The sequence below is a fragment of the Erinaceus europaeus genome, chromosome 7 (genome assembly GCF_950295315.1).
Source record: "Erinaceus europaeus chromosome 7, mEriEur2.1, whole genome shotgun sequence".
In the NCBI taxonomy this organism is placed as follows: domain Eukaryota; kingdom Metazoa; phylum Chordata; class Mammalia; order Eulipotyphla; family Erinaceidae; genus Erinaceus; species Erinaceus europaeus.
Genome location: NC_080168.1, coordinates 100,571,230 through 100,590,686, shown reverse-complemented (window position 1 = coordinate 100,590,686; position 19,457 = coordinate 100,571,230).

Here is a 19,457-nt window from a genome sequence, read left to right as displayed (position 1 = left end):
GTCAAACAAAACTTATAGCAGATTAGAAGTTTATTATAATTGATAACTCCATTATAATTGGAAGTCCTTTCTAGTATGATTTTAAGGTTGTTTAAAAAGTTTTAACTCAATAAAAAGTGGAAAGGTAAACAGAAGAACCATGGTAGAAACCTCAAGCATGAGAATAATTAACATAATCATTGCACTATCTGACCCACCCATAACTCATACAGTTTTCAGGATTAAACGCTTCAGATTTATGCCAAGACGTAAAAAAATAAATCAAAGGAGGAAAAAACATTTTTTTTGGATTGTTTCTGGATGTCTCTAGAAATCATGGCTGCGTCCAGCATTTTTTTTTAAGTCAATGTCAAGCAAAAATTCAGTCATTCAAATCACTCTCTTACTCCCATGGCTTGCTCGTTCTTATGTGAAAATTGATGACAACCCACTTTCCCCTCTCTTGATTCAAATCGCCTCTATGCTCTCTTCTCAAACCCAACCACTATATATTCAGCACCTTCGTTCCCACAGACCTCTTCCTGTTGCCCTGTCCGAAGGGAATGCTGCAGCTGACCGCCTTGCTCTCCTAGTCTCTGTCTCTGATCCTGCTGACTTTCATTCCCTAACCCATGTTAATCTTAAAGGCCTTCGAGCTCGATTTCCTGTTACCACAATTCAAACATATCCTAGCTACATGCTCTTCTTGTGCAAGTCTCATAAAAACACCTGCTATTCAGACTCTTGGTGTTAACCCCCAAGGCTTAAAAGCTAATGCTATTTGGCAAATTGATGTCACCCACATACCAAACTTTGGCAAACAAAAATATGTGTTTGTCTCAATTGATACCTTTTCTAAATTTATGTGGGCAACAGCTCAGACAGGAGAAAGCTCTAAAAAGCTTATAAGCCATATGCTCTCCTGTTTTGCTGTGATGGGCTTACCTCTTCAAGTGAAAACTGACCGTAGACCAGTGTTTACCAGCAAACAATTTAAAGATTTTTGTTCCCTCTGGAACATTACTCATACCACTGGCATTCCCTATAATCCACAGGGACAAGGCATTGTTGAGAGGGCCCATCAAACCCTTAAGGCTCAAATTAAATAAAGATAAAGGAGGAATGTACCCCCACAATATCCAGCTAGAAAAAGCCTTAACTACGTTAAATCTCTTTAATATTTACAATAACTCGGACTTACCTCCTATTATTCTTCACTGGCAAACACCATCTACTCTCCCATCTATTAAGGTCAAATGGAGAGACCCACTCGATAAAATTTGGAAAGGGCCTGACCCTCTATTGACCATGAGAAGAGGTTTTGCATGCATTTTCCCTCATAATTACTCTAAACCTGTCTGGGTTCCTGCCCACCATGTCCGACAATACCCTCATGATGGCACTGTTATCCCTGAAGAACAAGAAATACTACAAGAGGACTAGATGCAGGATACATCCCAGGATCCATAATATGACATGGCAGAACCTACAAAAGTTGGCTCACAGAGCCCTCTCTCCTACCCCTTCCCTGAATGTCTTATATTATGACTGGCCAGTTGTGTTTTGTGAGTGAATGTGTTGAATGACCAAAAATTTTTGTATGACCCATCTGCTCAGAGTACTCTAAATGTTAAAACCATTGTCGCTAACATGCGTTAAGTCTCTAAGTAACCTGAGTCTGTTTATAGTCCAAAGTCAATTATAGTAAACCTCTAACTTATTACAAGTTTTATTGTTTTTCACAAGTAAGTGATTACAGCTATCAAGCCTTCATATGAGAAATCATCTGTTCATATGGTAAGGTATTAAACTGTAAGAAGTTCCTCCATATCCAACCTATGTGAATTAACAACATTCACATATTCTTGTAAACTTAACTGGGGTATCTTGTCTTGCCACCATAAGCCATGCCTTTGTCAGCCAACAATTTAAACATGTTTCCCTTTATAATATCACCCATGCCACAGACATTCTTTACTACCCCCAAAGACAAATGGCTGTTCCCCTAGACATCACATACACTGACTGCTTCCCTTAGACTTAAGATATGATCCTACCTCTTCATACCAATAGATACATTCCCCCTTCCTTACCTGTCTACCCTTAGTTGTAGGACCCTAGTTTGTTTTACTTCTTCTGCTCACAATAGGTCCTATAATTTTTTTAAAACATTCTAATTAATTTATTAATGAGAAAGAGAGGAGGAGAAAGAAAGAACTAGATATCTTTCTGGTACACATGCAGCCAGGGATCAAACTTGGTATCTCACGCTTGAGAGTCTAACACCTTATCCACTGCGACGCCTCCCAGACCACGGTCCTATAATTCTTAACAAGCTCATGGCCTTTTGCGGCAACAGATTGATGCCATAAATATGCAACCTATACAAACTCACTATCATAGGCTGGACATGGCAGAATATTGAGTTGCTGTGGAGGATTTGCCCCCCTCCATCAGAACATCCACCATGTAGAGGGCTGGCTAGCCAATGACGGGTAAGAGGAAACTAGTGCTATCCAGTCAATCTAAGACAGGGCACCTGGTACTACTGGGCAAAAATGACCAGGTGTTCCAAAGACGGAAGGCTGATCCCCAACCTAAGACAGGCACAGTCCACCCTGCCACAAAACAAAGTCTGCCAAACATCAAAACATGACATAAGACAGGGGGATATGTGGGGAGCCACATGTGCCCTCAAGGTTGCTATTGGCATGGCCATAGAGTTTATGTTAAAAGATAGTTCCTGGGAATCGGGCGGTGGCGCAGTGGGTTTAGCGCAGGTAGCGCTAAGTACAAGAACTGGCTTGAGGATCCCAGTTTGAGCCCCCGGCTCCTCACCTGCAGGGGAATCACTTCACGGGCAGTGAAGCAGGTCTACAGGTGTCTTTCTCTCCCCGTCTTCCCCTCCTCTCTCCATTTCTCTCTGTTCTATCCAATGACCACAATATCAGTAATAACAACAATATAATTACATACAATAAAACAACTAGGGCAACAAAAGGCAATATAAAAAAAAAAGGGATAAGATAGTTTCCTAGAGTCTTTATTAAAAGATAAGTTCTTTTTCCCCATGAATCACCCAGGACCTTCCAGATAACGGCTGACTACCATGACAAATAATATAAAATATAATCATAAATGAATAGGAAAGATACATCCCCCAATACTCAGTTGGTCAAGGCACCAAACCTCTTTTTCTATAAAGCATTCAAATCAGATGCCCTGCTAACCACGAGAAGCAGATTGTTTGTGTTTCTTCCACAGGAATCCCAGAAAAAAACATCTGGACCCCTGCACACGCTGACATCACTCACTAGATGGTATGACTACAGTGGCAACCCCCCCGAAACCCTAAATGTCACCTGATGCGATCTGAAGAACCTGATTCACAGACTCCAAGGACAGAACCTTTTTACTGCCTGTCTGCCTTTCCTGCTTCTGCTTTGACCTGTCACGTTTTGGCGGTTCCAGCTCACTCTCTACAGAAAAGCAGAATTCCAGAGGCTGACCTTCCTCATGCAGCATTTCATCCCCTGCCATTTCTCCCCCTAGTCGCCTACTTTGGACTGAGACTTTTATTGGACTTGCTGGTATACCCTTTGGACACTTTAGACAATTTTACAGCAGCTTTCTTCCCTTCACATTGCTGGTTTTTCATAGACTGACCCTGAGTAGTTCACAGACTTTACACACTGTTGCCCTGGGCATTAGATAAAAGGAAAGGGGGAGATGCTGGGAAATTATGTCGATGCAGTCATGTTGTCTCCTCAGGCTACTAGTTCCCGTGAGAGTTGGGACATTCTGGGAGTGCCTGTTCCGCCATGTTATGCCCTCAGGACATTGTCTATATCCCCGCGATATCCGGAGTGCTTTGGTTACTCCTCCCCCCTCCCATTCTCACAAGAGTTATTATCCTATCCTGGAGTGCTATGGTTACTCCTCCCCCTTCCCATTCTCGAGAAAGCTACTCCTATAAAAGCCTTTCTTCTTCCGCACCTCGCTCTCTTGCCAGCGCTTCACTCTAGTGTTCAGACGCAGGAAAGGTTATTGCGTGAGGCGGCCATTTTCGCTACCTCCACGTGGCCCAACCTGCTTCTCTAGCACCCAACTCTGAGGTGCCAGCGCAAATAAAGATTTGTGTTTCCTCTTCGCTCCGGACCTCCTCTCTCTCATCTCCGCAGCCCACACTCAACAACATCTGGCTCAACAACAAACAAGAGCAACAAAAGGGAAAAAATAGCCTCCAGGAACAGTAGATTCCTAATGCAGGCACTGAGCACCAGCGATAACCCTGGAGGCAAAAAAAAAAAAAAAAAGACTAATGCCTGAAGCTCAGAGACTACAAGCACAGTCACCAGTGCCACCAAGAGCCAGAACTAAGTGGTGCCCTGCTTGAAAAAAACGAAAAGAAAAACAAAACACTAACTTCCATGGCTAGCCAGGCAGTGACACAGTGTATATGTCATTGAATTCTCAAGTATAGAACCAGAGTAATGCGCTTGTTCTCTCTCCCCACCCCATTGATAAATATTGGCGGGCGGGGGAGATTATCAAAGGAGGGCTAAATTGATGGAACTTAACAGACCTGAATCAATACACTTTATCTTTCGGGAGAATTGCCAATTCCATTGATATTGAAGGAATACCTCAAATCCAGTATATAGGATTACACTCAACTCTTAAAGTTTGCTCAGTACTCACTAGACTAGCTTCTTCCTTTCTCTTTCCTTTACAGACTTTCCATGAAGATACTGTAAAATGCATTATTATTGCCTCCAGGGTTATCACTGCAAGAAGTTATCCACTGCTCTTGGAGGCCATTTTTCGTTTTTTTTATTGGATAGGGCAGAGAGGAATTGAAAGAGGAGGGGGATACAGAGAGGGAGAGGAACACCTGCAGGCCAACTTCACTGCTTGTGAGGCGACTCACTGTAGGTGGGGAACCAGGGGCTGGAAATGGATCCTTGCGCTGGTCCTTGCACTTTGTACTATGTGCACTTAACCCAGTGCGCTACTGCCCAGCCCCCTGTAAAATGGATTTAATACCTCTGTCCTACCAAACATACCTTAGATGATATGCATGAATGGAAGTCAGTAATTTTTTTAAAAAGTGCATTAGTAATCAAATAAATAGATATTGTGTGTTACAATGCTGATCAGTATACCCACGTAATATTAAAAGACATTTTACATTGCAGTGCACAAGGACCCCCGTTCAAACCATCAGTCCCCACCTGTAGTGGGCATATGCTGAAACAGGGCTAGGTGTCTCTCTCCCCCCACTCTATCATCCTCCTCCCCTCTCAATTTCTCTCTGTCTTATCAAATAAAATAGAAAAAAAAAAAGGGGGGGTGGCCACTGCGAATTGTGGATTTATAGTGTCGGCACCAACCCCCAGTAAGAACACTGTTGGCAATAAACCAGACTTTGAGAAAGTTGCTAAAGAAGCATTTGACATGATAAAACTTTCTTTTTTAATTTATATGTCAAGAAAACATGTCAAATTGGGGGGAAAAAAGAGTTCAACATCTCAGACAAAGGCTTAATATGGTCAATGTACCGTATCAAGATTAATGATAGAAATATAGGCTAGGGACTAAGCAGTGACCCACCTGGCAGAGTGCACATATTACCACACACAAGTATCCAGGTTCAAGCCCCTGTACCCCACATGTAGAGGTGGTGGGGGGAGAAACTGTGACTGTGACCTAGGGCTTCAAATGTCTCTCTCCCTATCTCTACCTCCCTCACTCTCAGTTACTCTCTTCCTTATCAAATAAAAACGGAAAGGGGGGAAATGGCTACAAGCAGTGGTGGGTTCACTGTGCACGAATCAAATCCTAGCAGTAGCCCTGGTGGCAATCAGAAAAAGAAAAAAAAGTCTAAATTGTTCTATTTTTCATATATTAAAGAAAAAATATAGCAGCTACAGACTACTGGGCAGACCATAGGACTTGCTTGAGTAGAGTCCACAGTTCAGTCCCCAGCACTCCATAAGATAGAAGGGTGCTGTGGTCTCTTTCTTTCAAAAATAAATATTTAAAAAAAAAACTTTGAAATGTTGGTAAGCATAATGTGATCTCTTCTTATACTATTGTGATGGTAATATAACTTGGTATGGCCTTTCAGGAAAATATTCTGTAATATTTATCAGGATTAAAAGAGAGTATACAGATAGGTCAAGGACAATGTCTTAAGACAAAGTAGATGCTCAGTAAATTTTAGTAGTGGCTATTATTCTTGTAACTATTGTTATTAGTATCACCATACCTTTTAATAAGCAAAGGACCTAGAATACTATCAATACTTTGAACTTAATGGGTATTTGTTAAATATTTGATAAGCTGGTTCTCTCTCTTTTTATTGTATTTGACAGGACAGAGAGAAATTGAGAGAAGAGGAGGACAGAGAGAGAGGAAGATAGACACCTGCAGACCTGCTTCACCCATGGTGAAGTGTCCCCCCTGCAGGTGGTAAATGGGCTGGAACCCTGTGCCTTGTGCATGGTGATATGTGCCCTTAACCTCATGCACCATGGCCCAGGCCCCAATGAGCTGGTTCTCCTTGTCTCATAAAAATTTTATAAGAAAAGATAGTTAATGACATATCATGCTATTAAAACATTATAGTTGGAAAGCAAGAAAACATTTTCAGTCTAATGCTCTCCCAACTGGGCTATTTCAGCACTGCTAAGAAAACATCCTATATGCTCATCAGATTCAACCGAAAGTGAATACTTTGTTCAGTAGCAATAGTTGTTTGTTGGTAATTATATTAGTTTTTTAAAATTATCTTTATTTATTGGATAGTCAGAAATCAAGAGGGATATATATATATAGGGGGGGGGAAGGTAGAGGGAGAGAAGCCTGCAGCCCTTTCACGGCTTGTGAAACTTTCCCCTTGCAGGTGGTGACTGGGCTTGAACCTGGGTCCTTGTATACTGTATAATGTGTGTAATCAGCCAGGTACACCACCAGGCCCCAGGGTTTTTTTGTGTTTGTTGTTGTTTGTTTTGTTTTGTGTGTTTATCTTGCTGCATATCAAATAACATCCAAACAGCAGACAAAAAGTTATTTAGTGTTTTTCACAATTCCTGTGAGTCAGGAATTCAAGAGCTGCTCATTTGGGTAGCTCTGACTCAGTCTAAGATCACAGACAGTGTTGACTGTGGTCATCTCAAGACTTGTTTGGTGCTGGAGAATCTGCCCTGAGATGGTTCATTCATCTATCTGGCAAGTTGGCACAGACTGTTGACTCATGCAAGCCTCTCCACAAGACAGATAGATTGATTCTCCTCCCGGCACTGCACAGGTTTATCCTGCAGAAAGTAATCAGTCTAAGATGGGGCAGGGAGGCACTGACATCCAGTCCATGAAATAATTTAATCTGGCCCTGCCAAGGCAACCACAAGTGAGCGGAAAGAATAAATGCTATTTTTTTCTTTACTTTTTTGAAATGCATTTATGGGGAAATGTCAGTTCATAAGACTATTACCACAGGTAGAAGGTCTCCTGTCTGTCCATGACACATTCACCATTCTTTCTTTCTTTTTAAATTTATTTATTTATTTATAAAATGGAAACGCTGGGGAGTCGGGCATAGCAGGTTAAGCGCACATGGTGCAAAGTGCAGGGACCGGTGTAAGGATCCCGGTTCGAGCCCCCAGCTCCCCACCTGTGGAGAAGTCGCTTCACAGGCAGTGAAGCAGGTCTGCAGGTGTCTTTCTCTCCCCCTCTCTGTCTTACCCTCCTCTCTCCATTTCTCTCTGTCCTATACAACAACGATGATATCAATAATAACTACAACAATAAAACAACAAGGGCAACAAAAGGAATAAAAAAAAAAATGGAAACACTGACAAGACCATAGGGTAAGAGGGGTACAATTCCCATCACCAGAACTCCGTATTCCATCCCCTCCCCTGACAGCTTTCCTATTCTTTTATTATTACTCTATTTATAAAAAGAAAACACTAACAAAACCATAGGATAAGAGGGGTACAACTCCACACAATTCCCACCACCAGAACTCCGTATCCCATCCCCTCCTTGATAGCTTTCCTGTTCTTTATCTCTCAGGGAGTATGGGCCTAAGGTCATTGTGGGATGCAGAAGGTGGAAGAAACCCTTCTGCACTGCTGGTGGGAATGGAAATTGGTCCAACCCTTGTGGAGAGCAGTCTGGAGAACTCTCAGAAGGCTAGAAATGGACCTAACCTATGATCCTGCAATTCCTCTCCTGGGGATATATCTTAATGAAACAAACACACTCATCCAAAAATATATGTGTACACTGATACTCATTGCAGCATATTTTTTAAATTTACTTTTTATTAGTGATTTAGTACTGATTTACAAAACAGTAAGATAATAGGGGTATAATTCCATACAGTTCCCACCACCAGAGTTCTATGTTCCATCTCTTCCACTGGAAATTGCAGTAGTTCTCCCAAGGTCACCGATATGGACATTACAGCACAATCTGTAATAGCCAAAATCTGGAAGCAAGGTAAGTGTCCAACAACAAGATGAGTGGCTAAGAAAGTTATAGTATATCTATACAATCTAATACTACTCAGCTACTAAGAACGACGAAGTTAAGTGAGATAAGTCAGAAACAAAAGGATGAATATGGGGCCGGTTGGTGGTGCCCCAGGTTAGGTGCATATGTTGCAAAAGGATGAAAATTGGATAATCTCACTCATTGAAAGAAGTTGAAAAATAAGATCAGAAGGGAAAACACTAAGAACTTGGACTGAAAAGACTCTGGGGGTGTTTGTATGAGGGTTGGGGTCCTGAAACATGATGGCAGAGGAGGACCTAGTGGGGGATTGTATTGTTATGTGGAAACATTATACAAACTATTGTATAACATTTAAATTATATATATAAACTATATTTAAACAATATTAAAACTATTGTATAAATGTTATATACAAACTACTGTATTTTACTGTCAACTGTAAACTAATAATCCCTCAATAAAGAAAAAATATTGCTAAGAACCCAGAAAGATAAGACCACCATGAAATGAGTAGGAATAGTCAAGGAGGAGCTGGCATTTAGTTCATCTGACAGAGCATATGTCTTGTTATGTGAGAGACCCTGGGTCCAAATCCCAGCACCACATGGGAGCATCCTGAAAGGCACCACAGGAGCTCCAAGGAGGTGAGGCTGTGATGTTGTGTCTCTTCTATTTCAAAGAAATAATGAAAAAAAGGGCTGGTAGAATAGCTCTCTTGGATAGTTTGCTGCTCTACCCTGTGTACAACACCAGTTTAAGCTCAGTCTGTACCACATCGAGGGGGGCTCTAGTGCTATAGTCTCTTATTCTGTTTCTGTTTAAAATAAATAATAATAAAAAAGGAATGATGAGTTCATCTTCTTCATCTCACCTTGGACAGATCTTGAAGGATTTATGTTAAGTGAGATAAGTCAGAAAGAGAAGGGTAGTTATAAGACGATCTCACTCATGGACAGAAGTTGAGAAATAAGAAAGGGGAAATCCAAAGTTGAACTTGGAGTGGTTTTTGTGTATTGCACCAAGGTAAAGGACTCACTGGGGACAAGGGGAAGAGTTTTCATGTCCTGGTGCATGATGGAACCCTTACGCTGGTCCTTGTGCTTGGCACCACCTGTGCTTAACCGCCCGACCCCCTCTATCAGATATTTTTAAGGAGATATAAATCTTTATACTAAAAATGTCATCCTTGGTGGTAGCCAAATATACCCAAGTATTTCATTTTTCTAACTTCACTTATACCTACAGGTGATGTGTGTTCCAACCTTTCGGAAGCAAATTAAAGATTGCTAAGAGCAGAGGAAAATTTCATGAAAAAAAAATCTTCCAGATAAAAGGGGATTAAAAACATAATATTGTCACTTTCCTATTTGTCCACTTTGTAAGGGATAAGATATCTAGAGGTTTGGCAGACATTCTTTCACCCATGAGAGACAGATCAGTAAAACTAAAAAATCTTGACCTTGAAATTGCTGAATATTTAAGTCAAAGATGACAACAACATAGCTCTGAACTTCTTGTTATGATGAGAAAATAACTACTTTTTAAGTCTAGTTGAGTTTGGATTTTATGTAATTTATATCTGAAACCATTCATTAATAGTCTTATCCCTGCCATGATTAGAAACAATGCAGTGACAAACATCACTATATATAAACACTTAAATAACAACTTAACATAAAATTCAGGGAAATTGAGAATTAGGATCCTGCACTTCCAGTGTTTCATATGATTATATTCAACTTTATTCTTAACCTACTATTTTCTTTGTGAGGTCCAGAAAAGTAAAGCACATAAGACTTCATGAAATTTTCTGTTTCTCTAAGCCATGTTAGAAAAGTACTCAGTCTGTTAAATCTGGATAGGATTAGATAACAAGTGAATAATTTTACAAAAAAAAAATGTTTGTCAGATTTTTAAAGCTCTTTAGTGTTGACAAACCAACTTATTCAACTTCTCCAACTGTGTAGTTCCAAAGCAATAGTAGTTGGAAGAGGAAGAAGACTGTTCATACATCAGAATATTGTCTCTTCAAATAGGATATTTCAACCAGAATTTTTTTTTGAGGCAAGTATTATGTGAACTAGTTTGCAGTACACACTAATTGTCTATATATTTTATTGGAGATCACTTAAGTCTCCAGGGATGAGATATTATATCCTCTTAGGATAAATATTAAGAATCAAAGAAAGTAACAATGAACTGTCATAAAAAAAAAACAAAAAACTGAGAGTTGAAGAGAGAGTTCACCACAGAAGATGTCTACACTGCTAGGCATGCGGCCTACGTTTGATCTCCAGTACCACATGGAAAACTACTTACTACGGAGTCTCTCTCTCTCTTTCTCTCTCTTTCTCTCTCTCTCTTTCTCTCTTTTTCTCTCTCTCTCTCTGTGTGAGTCTGTCTCTATCTCTCTCTCTAAAAAAAAAAAAAAAAAAAAAAAAAAGCCCAGGAGTGGTAAAAATCATTGTTGAGCAATACTCAGATGTTGGGGGAGAGAAAAAAAAAAAAAAAAAGCGTAAACTGTGTTTGATTTCAGCTTCTAGTGGCAAAAACTTGACAGCACCTTGAATCTCCATGCCTTCCAATATTATAGGGAATCAGTATCTAGGACCTGACATGTCAAAGATAGAGATACTTCTGCCTTATCCCCACTAGGCTTTCAGATTTGTCCACACATCCTAGAAGTTCCTCCAAACTATACTGACATTCATAAGCACAAACTCAAATTATAGTGACCTTATCAATAGAGAAAACAAAAAACTATAACTGTACTATTACAATAGCATATCTTACAACTCAACAGCAACAAAATTATAACTTTATTTTAAAATGGACAAAGAAGATATATAAATGACCAACAAGCTTATGAAAATGTGACCACCAAAGCCCTGGAGATGGCACAGCAAATAGAACACTGGACTTGCATACAGGAAGTTCTAAGCTTGATCCCTAGCACTTCATTTCCCAGAATGATACTTATCTTCTCCCCCCACCCCAGGTACAATAGCATTTTTTGTTTGTTTGTTTTTTTAATAGGGAACCATCTTTAGTCTTCTCCCTATTTCTTATATGACAACTGGAAAATAATAAATCACCCTTTAGCTTTTCTAAATCTTTGAGGAGTCAGATTTTAAAAAAGAAAGTTTTAGAAAAAGAAATTTAGGGCTGGGAAGATAGCTTAATGATTATGCAAAAAGACTTAAGTGCCTGAGGCTCTAAGATTCCAGGCTCAGTCCCTGACACCACCATAATCCAGAACTGAGCAGTGTTCTGTTCAAATTAATAAGAAATGTGAAATTAAATTTAAAAAGAGACTAAAATATGAATGACATATACAATGAAAATTAAACTTTATTAAACTTTTACTTTGCATCTTTAGTTCAGCCTCAAGGGGAAAAAAAGCTACCTTAAATACAGTGGAAGGGGTAAACCATTACGCCAGAAAACATGCCAACAGGGTCAGAAAATATATAACACTTTTTTTCTTTTTGGGATAGAGACAGAAATTAAGTGGGAGATAGGAAGAGAGAGAGACACCTTCTTCACTACTCATGAAGTCTGCCCCCTGCAGGTTTGGACCAGGGACTTGAACCCAGGTCTTTGCACACTATAATGTGTGTGTTTACCAAGTGTGCCACTTCCTGATCCCCAAAACATGTCACTTTTAAAAGTTACTTTTAGTGACTGTTTTATTTGTTAATGGAATGAGCAAAATTCATCTCTAGGGTAAATGGAGATTTAGTTTAAAGAGAAAAAGAAAAGAGAGGGCCTCTTGGGGTTGTGGATTTGTCCTTACAGAGGAGGATTTGACAATGAGAATCCCATTACTCAGAATAATAAAATTACAGAGATTTGGGCCTTTATAAGATTTGAGGAACTTAGAAGACAGATGGCAGGGAAGGAAATTTTAGGAAAATGGTAGCAGTGAGAATCCTGAGAAGAAAACACAAATGAGAAATTTCGTTGTGCAGTGCTAGGAAGTGAACCCCAGACCTTATTCATGTGCAGTACTATTGAGCTGCCTCCCTACTCATTTTTTAAAAAGATTACTTTATAAAGGGAAGAGAGAGAAAGGAGGGTGAGGCAGACAGAGAAAAGAAATGCTACAGTACTGCTTCACCATCCATGGAGCTCTCCCAGTTCTTTCCATTTGGTGCCAGGGTTCAACCCCAGAGCCTACCCAGCAGCAAGGCATATACTCTGTCTGGGTGGTGAATTTCTTCCTTACTCTTAGAAATTATGTTGAAGGTGGTCAAAGAAGTGTTGAGTGTTTGTAATTCCTGTTTTCTGCTGTAGTAATTACTACCTCCTCAGTTATTCCCAGACTTCCAGTAGAAGTCAGTCATAAATACAACAGGGCTTTGGGACTAAATGAGGGAGGAACAGTGGTCACAAGGAGGGTAAGGGGATGCAAACAAGAGAGCAACCCCAGGAGGGACAAAAGCAGTGGTGGAAAGAGCAGGCCAGTGCAGTAATGTCAGTTGGATAGTCTGCTCTTCCGTCACGAGCATGAGCCAGGCTCAAGTTGATTCCCACAGCATTGAAGCAAACTTTCATACTGTGATCTCACAGTCTCGCTGTCTTTCTCTGTCTATCAAATAAATAGCAGAGCAAAAAGTGAAAGATGATCAGGGCTTCCTTTATAACCGCAGAATAACCTTAAGAAATCACATTTGTGGGGGCCGAGTGTAGCACAGCTGGCTAAGCACACATGGTGCAAAGTCCAAGAACCGGCGTAAGAGTCCCAGTTCGAGCCCCCGACTCCCCACCTGCAGGGGAGTCGCTTTACAAGCTGTGAAGCAGGTCTGCAGGTATCTGTCTTTCTCTCTCCCTCTCTGTCTTCTCCTCCTTTCTCAATTTCTCTTAGTCCTATCCAGAAACAATGACAACAATAACAACAACAACAAGGGCAACAAAAGGGGAAAAAATAGCCTCCAGGAGCAGTGGATTCATAGTGCAGGCACTGAGCCCCAGCAATAATCCTGGAGACAAAAAATATGAGAAGAAAGAAAGAAAGAAAGAAAGAGAGAGAGAGAGAGAGAGAGAGAGAGAGAGAAAGAAAGAAAGAAAGAAAGAAAGAAAGAAAGAAAGAAAGAGAAAAAGAAAGGAGTTACATTTGTATATTAGAGGGTAGGGTAAACTGAGAAGCCAGTGACACCTGATGCCATTGCAAATTACACATGAACAATTAAAGCCTGAAGCCTAAGCAACAGGAACTGCTCCCAAATTCTTCAAAATCAGCATGGATGGATAGGTCTATATACTCTTTTTTAAAAATAAAAATAGCGGGGGGGGCGGGGCAGGTGGTGGCACACCTGGTTAACACACACATTACAGTGCACAAGGACCCAGGTTCAAACTCCACCTGTAGAGGGGAAGCTTAATGAGTGGTGAAGCAGGGCTTTAGGTGTCTCTCAGTCTATTTCCCTTTATCCCCCCTCTCAATTACTCTCTGTATTTACCCAAAAATAAATAAATAAAAAATATTTTAAAATACATCTTTATTAATTTGGATAGAGATGGGGAGAAATTGAGAGGAGAGGAAGATATAAAGAAAAGAAGAGAAAAGAAAAAGAGACACCTGTAGCACTGCTTCACCACTCACGAAGCTTCCCCCCTGTAGTGGGGACCAGGGATTGAACCTGTGTCCTTACACTTTGTAACATGTACTCTCTACCAGGTGTGCACTGCTGTATACTCTTGATTCATTTTTTCTTGATGACTTGAATACCAAGAATCCATGGAGAAAATTAGAGACTGTTTGAAGAACCATTCACCAACTGAAAAAACACTACCTGGCCAAAAACAAAACAAAACAAAGCCGAATTTTGTAACCTGTTCATATGTGACTCTGTGCATTTCTTAGTAACTGTTACCATGGTAGCAAGGCAGTTTGACATGGGTGCCTTCTTAGCCCATTACATACTAAAGAGAATTAACAGTTTATCATTTACTATCTTGTGCCTTCTTTATATAACTGTGCTCATTCTGTATTGATTATTAGTCTCTGATACAGTTGTCCCTAATAGCATTAAGCATAATGTTAAGAATATTAAGCATTCAATGTATTTTTTAAAAGATTTTATTAATGAAAAAGATAGGAGGAGAGAAAAAGAACTATATATCATCCTGGTACATCTGCTGCTGGGGCTTGAACTCAGGACCTCATGCTTGAGAGTTCAGTGCTTTTTCCACTGAGCCATCTCCAAGACCACAGCATATTCAACATATTTAACATATTCCAGAATGTTCAACGTATTAAACATTCAAACATATACAAACTGAATAATTAAATAAATGGTGTTTATCCTTCCTTTTTTTTTTTTGCCTCCAGGGTTATCGCTGGGGCTCTAATGCCTGCACTGTGAATCCACTGCTCCTAGAGATTATTATTTCCCTTTTGTTGCCCTTGTTGTTTATCATTGTTACTGTCATTGTTGTTGGATAGGACAGAGAGAAATCAAGAAGGGAGGGGAAGACAGAGATGGGGAGAGAAAGATAGACTTCGTTGTGAAGCCACACCCCTGCAGGTGGGGAGCCAGGGACTTGAACTGGGATCCTTATGCTGATCCTTGCACTTTGTGCCATGTGCACTTAACCCACTGGGCTACCGTCCATTCCTATGCCTTCCTAAGCTATAGTCCTCTGGCAGAAATATATTTTTTAAAAATGGCTTCTATGCTTGTCTAGGAGATCAAAAGTGTACCATTTTCCTGATTGGGTTGGCCTAACCAGGATTCAGGTTGAGAGGGTGAAAGGACAGTGATTAGGTGTTCAGAAGCACTGTATTATCAGAGGCCTGGCTTGTAAGTGGGAAGTGGAATCATGGGGTCATTCAAGGACTAAAAGCTTTGTGTGAGGACTTGCAGTGCTGTTTCTTAGATGCAAAGACACGTTTGGCAGCACTTCCTAAAGTGTTTAATGTCAGGCTTGATTCAAACTCTGAGGGCAGGAAGTTCCACCAATATGGGCTTCAAACTGAGAATATTTTTTAGCCCCCTGCCCCCACTTTATATCCAATTCATACTCAGCCTTACAAGCCTCCTTATTATAACTGCTTGAGTTAATAATAATCTTTTATTGAAGACTTTTCCTGAATATACCCTTACATTTCTTCTTAATTGTCATCTATGTAATTGCTCTGCATTTCAATTACTTCCATTCCTATTTTTAGTGTTTAGTTATTTCACATTTCATTTTAAAAGGCATTTAAACATAGGCATACCCTCTTTATTTTAATATACAGTATGCCCACATTTGTTACTTTAAAATCTGGGTTCCTTCCAACAACAATGACAATAATAGTAACAACACCGATAAACAACAAAGAAGGCAACAAAAGGGAAAATAATGGCCTCCAGGAGCAGTGGATTCGTAGTGCAGGCACTGAGCTCCAGCAATAACTCTGGAGGCAAAAAAAAAAAAAAAAAAAAAATCTGGGTTCCTGAGCTGGGAAAATAGTTCATCTTTAGAGCAGTCTTGGATACCTGAGGCCCCAAGTTCAGTCTTTGGTACTGTTACATGACAGAGTTGAGTCATGCTTTATTCTTGCTCTATTTCTTTCTCATAAAAATAAACAAATTTTAAAATATTAAAATAAAATCTGTATTCCCATAGTTTCAGCAGATCTTGAAGATATACCACTCTCAGCTTTCAGATTGATATTGTCATCATGTTCAAGTCTATGCTTCAAGAAATTGGAAGCAGTGGCATTCACTTGCTATAACTCAAATTTAGTCAGTCTGGTGGACCAGCCATAGAGACATGGTCATTGTCATGACATCAGCCTCATGGAGACAGCCTGTACAGGCCTAGCTTTTTGCATACCGTGCTATAGAAGTCTTTTTTTTTTTTTTCTCCCAGAAAAGAGCACGTTAAATTCTTACAAACCTGCTAGGGGATGTGACCTAGTTCCTAGAAATTAGAGTATAACTTGCAAGAATAACTGATTGCAAATGTGTTTCTCTCTTCCTTACAATTAATTTTGAACTCCTGTGAGACAGGGATATGGGCTCTTTCTTCAATTACATTCACACCACCACCTTTGATAAGCTTGACTGATTCACTGTGAAGTTTGGAGAACAGACAAATCCTATATTTATTTTATCAAAAGAATGTTTAGGACTGTTTTCATCCCATCTTGGATTGAGCTTGAAGAAATCATGTTAAGTGAAATAAGTCAGAAACCAGAAGGATGAATATGGGATGATCTCACTCTCAGGCAGAAGTTGAAAAACAAGATCAGAAAAGAAATCACTAAGCAGAACTTGGACTGGAGTTGGTGTATTGCACCAAAGTAAAAGACTTGGGGGGTGGTTGGGGGGAATACAGATCCAAAAAGGATGACAGAGGATCTAGTGGGGATTGTATTGTTATGTGGAAAACTGAGAAATGTTATGCATGTACAAACTACTGTATTTACTGTCAGATGTAAAACATTAATCCCCAATAAAGAAATGAAAAAAAAAAGAATGTTTAGGGTCCTAGTTGTGAAATTCTGTGAATACACCTTGTCATTACATTTGTAAAGTCTATCAAATGTTTTACCACTGAGCTTAGCATAATGCCAGGCACAAGTGTTCAGTAAATGTTCATTGAGTAAGTGAATAAAGGAATGAAAATTTCCTCACTAGCTCCTATCTCAGTAGTTGTATTGCTGCTGCCCCACTTCCTACAATGTAATATATATATATATATATATATATATATATGTTATATATATTACATATATATATATCTTGAACTCTGTCATAACAGCTGTTGAGTGTCCTAAAATTTTTTCCTTTCCCATTTTCTGTACCTTTGCTGTACCCACTTTCTGTACCTCAATTTCTGTACCTCACTTTCTGTACCTTTGCTGTTCCCACTTTCTGTACCTCAATGCTCTTCTCTCATAGTCCAAATATGAGAGAAGGTATGTACTAAATAGAATGTACCACTGCCTGGCCCCTACTGTTTAGATTTTTGAACATATTACACTCGGTGACATGGGACACGGAATTGCAGAAGAGCAAGAACTTGCAGGCGAGAGGTTCCAAGTTTGAGTAACCCTGTACCCCACACACAAACACCACACACACACACACACACACACACACACACACACACACACACACACACACACACCAGTTATGCCATAGTGCTTCTCTGGTATTCTCACTAAATAAATAAATAAATCTATTTTTTAAATATTTTATTCATTTATTTTAATGAGATAGACCAGAGCACTGTTCAGTTCTGGGTTATGAATGCTGGAGATTGAATCTGGGAACTCCCAAGCATGAAGGTCTTTTGCATAATCACTGTGATATCTCCCCAGCCCAAATCTTTTTGTAATAACAATACATTTCTAATGTTTGTTAAAATACTATAATTAGATATTTCTTAGCTTCTCATGAGAGAGCATAGTTAGATATTTTTTTGTTTTAAAAGTTTTTTGTTTATTCATTTAATAATGATTGACAAGACTGTAGGATAAGAGGGTACAATTCCACACAAATCTCACCATTCAAGTTCCACATCCCATCTCCTCCATTGGAAGCTTTCCTGTTCTTTATCCCAGTAAGGACCCAGGATCATTATGGGGTACAGAAAGTGGAAGGTCTGGCCTCTGTAATTGCTTCTCTACTGGACCTGGTGGTTGGCAGGTCGATCCATACTCCCAGCCTTTTTCTATCTTTCCCTAGTGGGGCAGGGGTCTGGGGAGGTGGGGTTCCAGGGTACATTGGTGAGGTCATCTGTCCAGTGAAGTGAGGTTGGTGTCATGGTAGCAAATGTAACTTGGTGGCTGGAAAAGCATTAAGTTTTATAAAGCAGAACAAATTGTTTAATAATCAGGAATCAAGGGGCCAGGTGGTGGTGCACCTTGTTAAGTGTTCACATTACAGAGCGCAAGGACCCAAGTTCGAGCTCCTGGTCTCCACCGAATCTAAAGGTAAAGACTATAGTGGATGAGATTTGGGGTCTCCATTTTGGAAAATGCTAGTAGGTCTATTTTAGGTATATTACAAGGGTCCCATGACTTTATTAATTTTAGCCTGAGCCAGACAGCTGACATGCAGGTAAGCTAAAGGTATTATCTGGGGAGATGGTGTCAGAGTTGGGAATAGGACTAGAAAGCTGGATCAGGGAAGAGAGTAGCTCCCAAATATGGGAAAAGTATATAAATATTGTTAACTGTAAACCCCATTGATTTTATCTGGGGCCCATATTTAGCACTGGAGCCCCCACATCCCTGTAGGTCTGAGCTCACATTCTGTAGTCATTGCTAGGAACATTTTAGGCTGTACTCTTTGCAGAACCCATCTTACTTGAGTGGCAGAGTATGTTTACCCAACCTTCCTTCCAAGAATGCGGCAGACCCTACCAATGGTGACCCACATTGAGAGCAAGGTCCTATAGAAGCCCACAAGAGGGTCTACTATATTGTTCCTGATGGCAGTGACTAGTGACAGTAGAGCGAGGGATTTGTTAAAGGTCTAGGCCCAACATGTCTATGTGGGAATCCCAGGATTCCCTGACTAGGGCCCTGGATGTTATTTTTAAGACATTTTTTTATATATCAATATTTGTGTTTATTGAAAAAGAGAGACCGGAGCATTTCTTTCCCTTTTTTTGCAGAGCCAGAAATCAAATTCAGAAACTCACATATGTAAGGCATTCCCTACAGTGCTAAGCCACCTTCCCCACCCTCGATGTTTTCAAAACCTCCTCAAATACAATTATCTTCTAAGTAGATCTCCATGATAGGCTCATTAAGAGCTAACCTCTTAACTTCCTGTGATAGTTTCTTTTTACCTTTATCACCTCTCTTCTGCCCTTTTAAAATGATTCTTTGAGTAATCCTTAGATTATTGCCATAGAGTGGGACAAAGACTATTTCAGACAGTCCAATAAAAAGATGTTGAAATTACTTTAAAATTTAGCAGTCTAGAAGATTATCAAGGGAGTGTGCC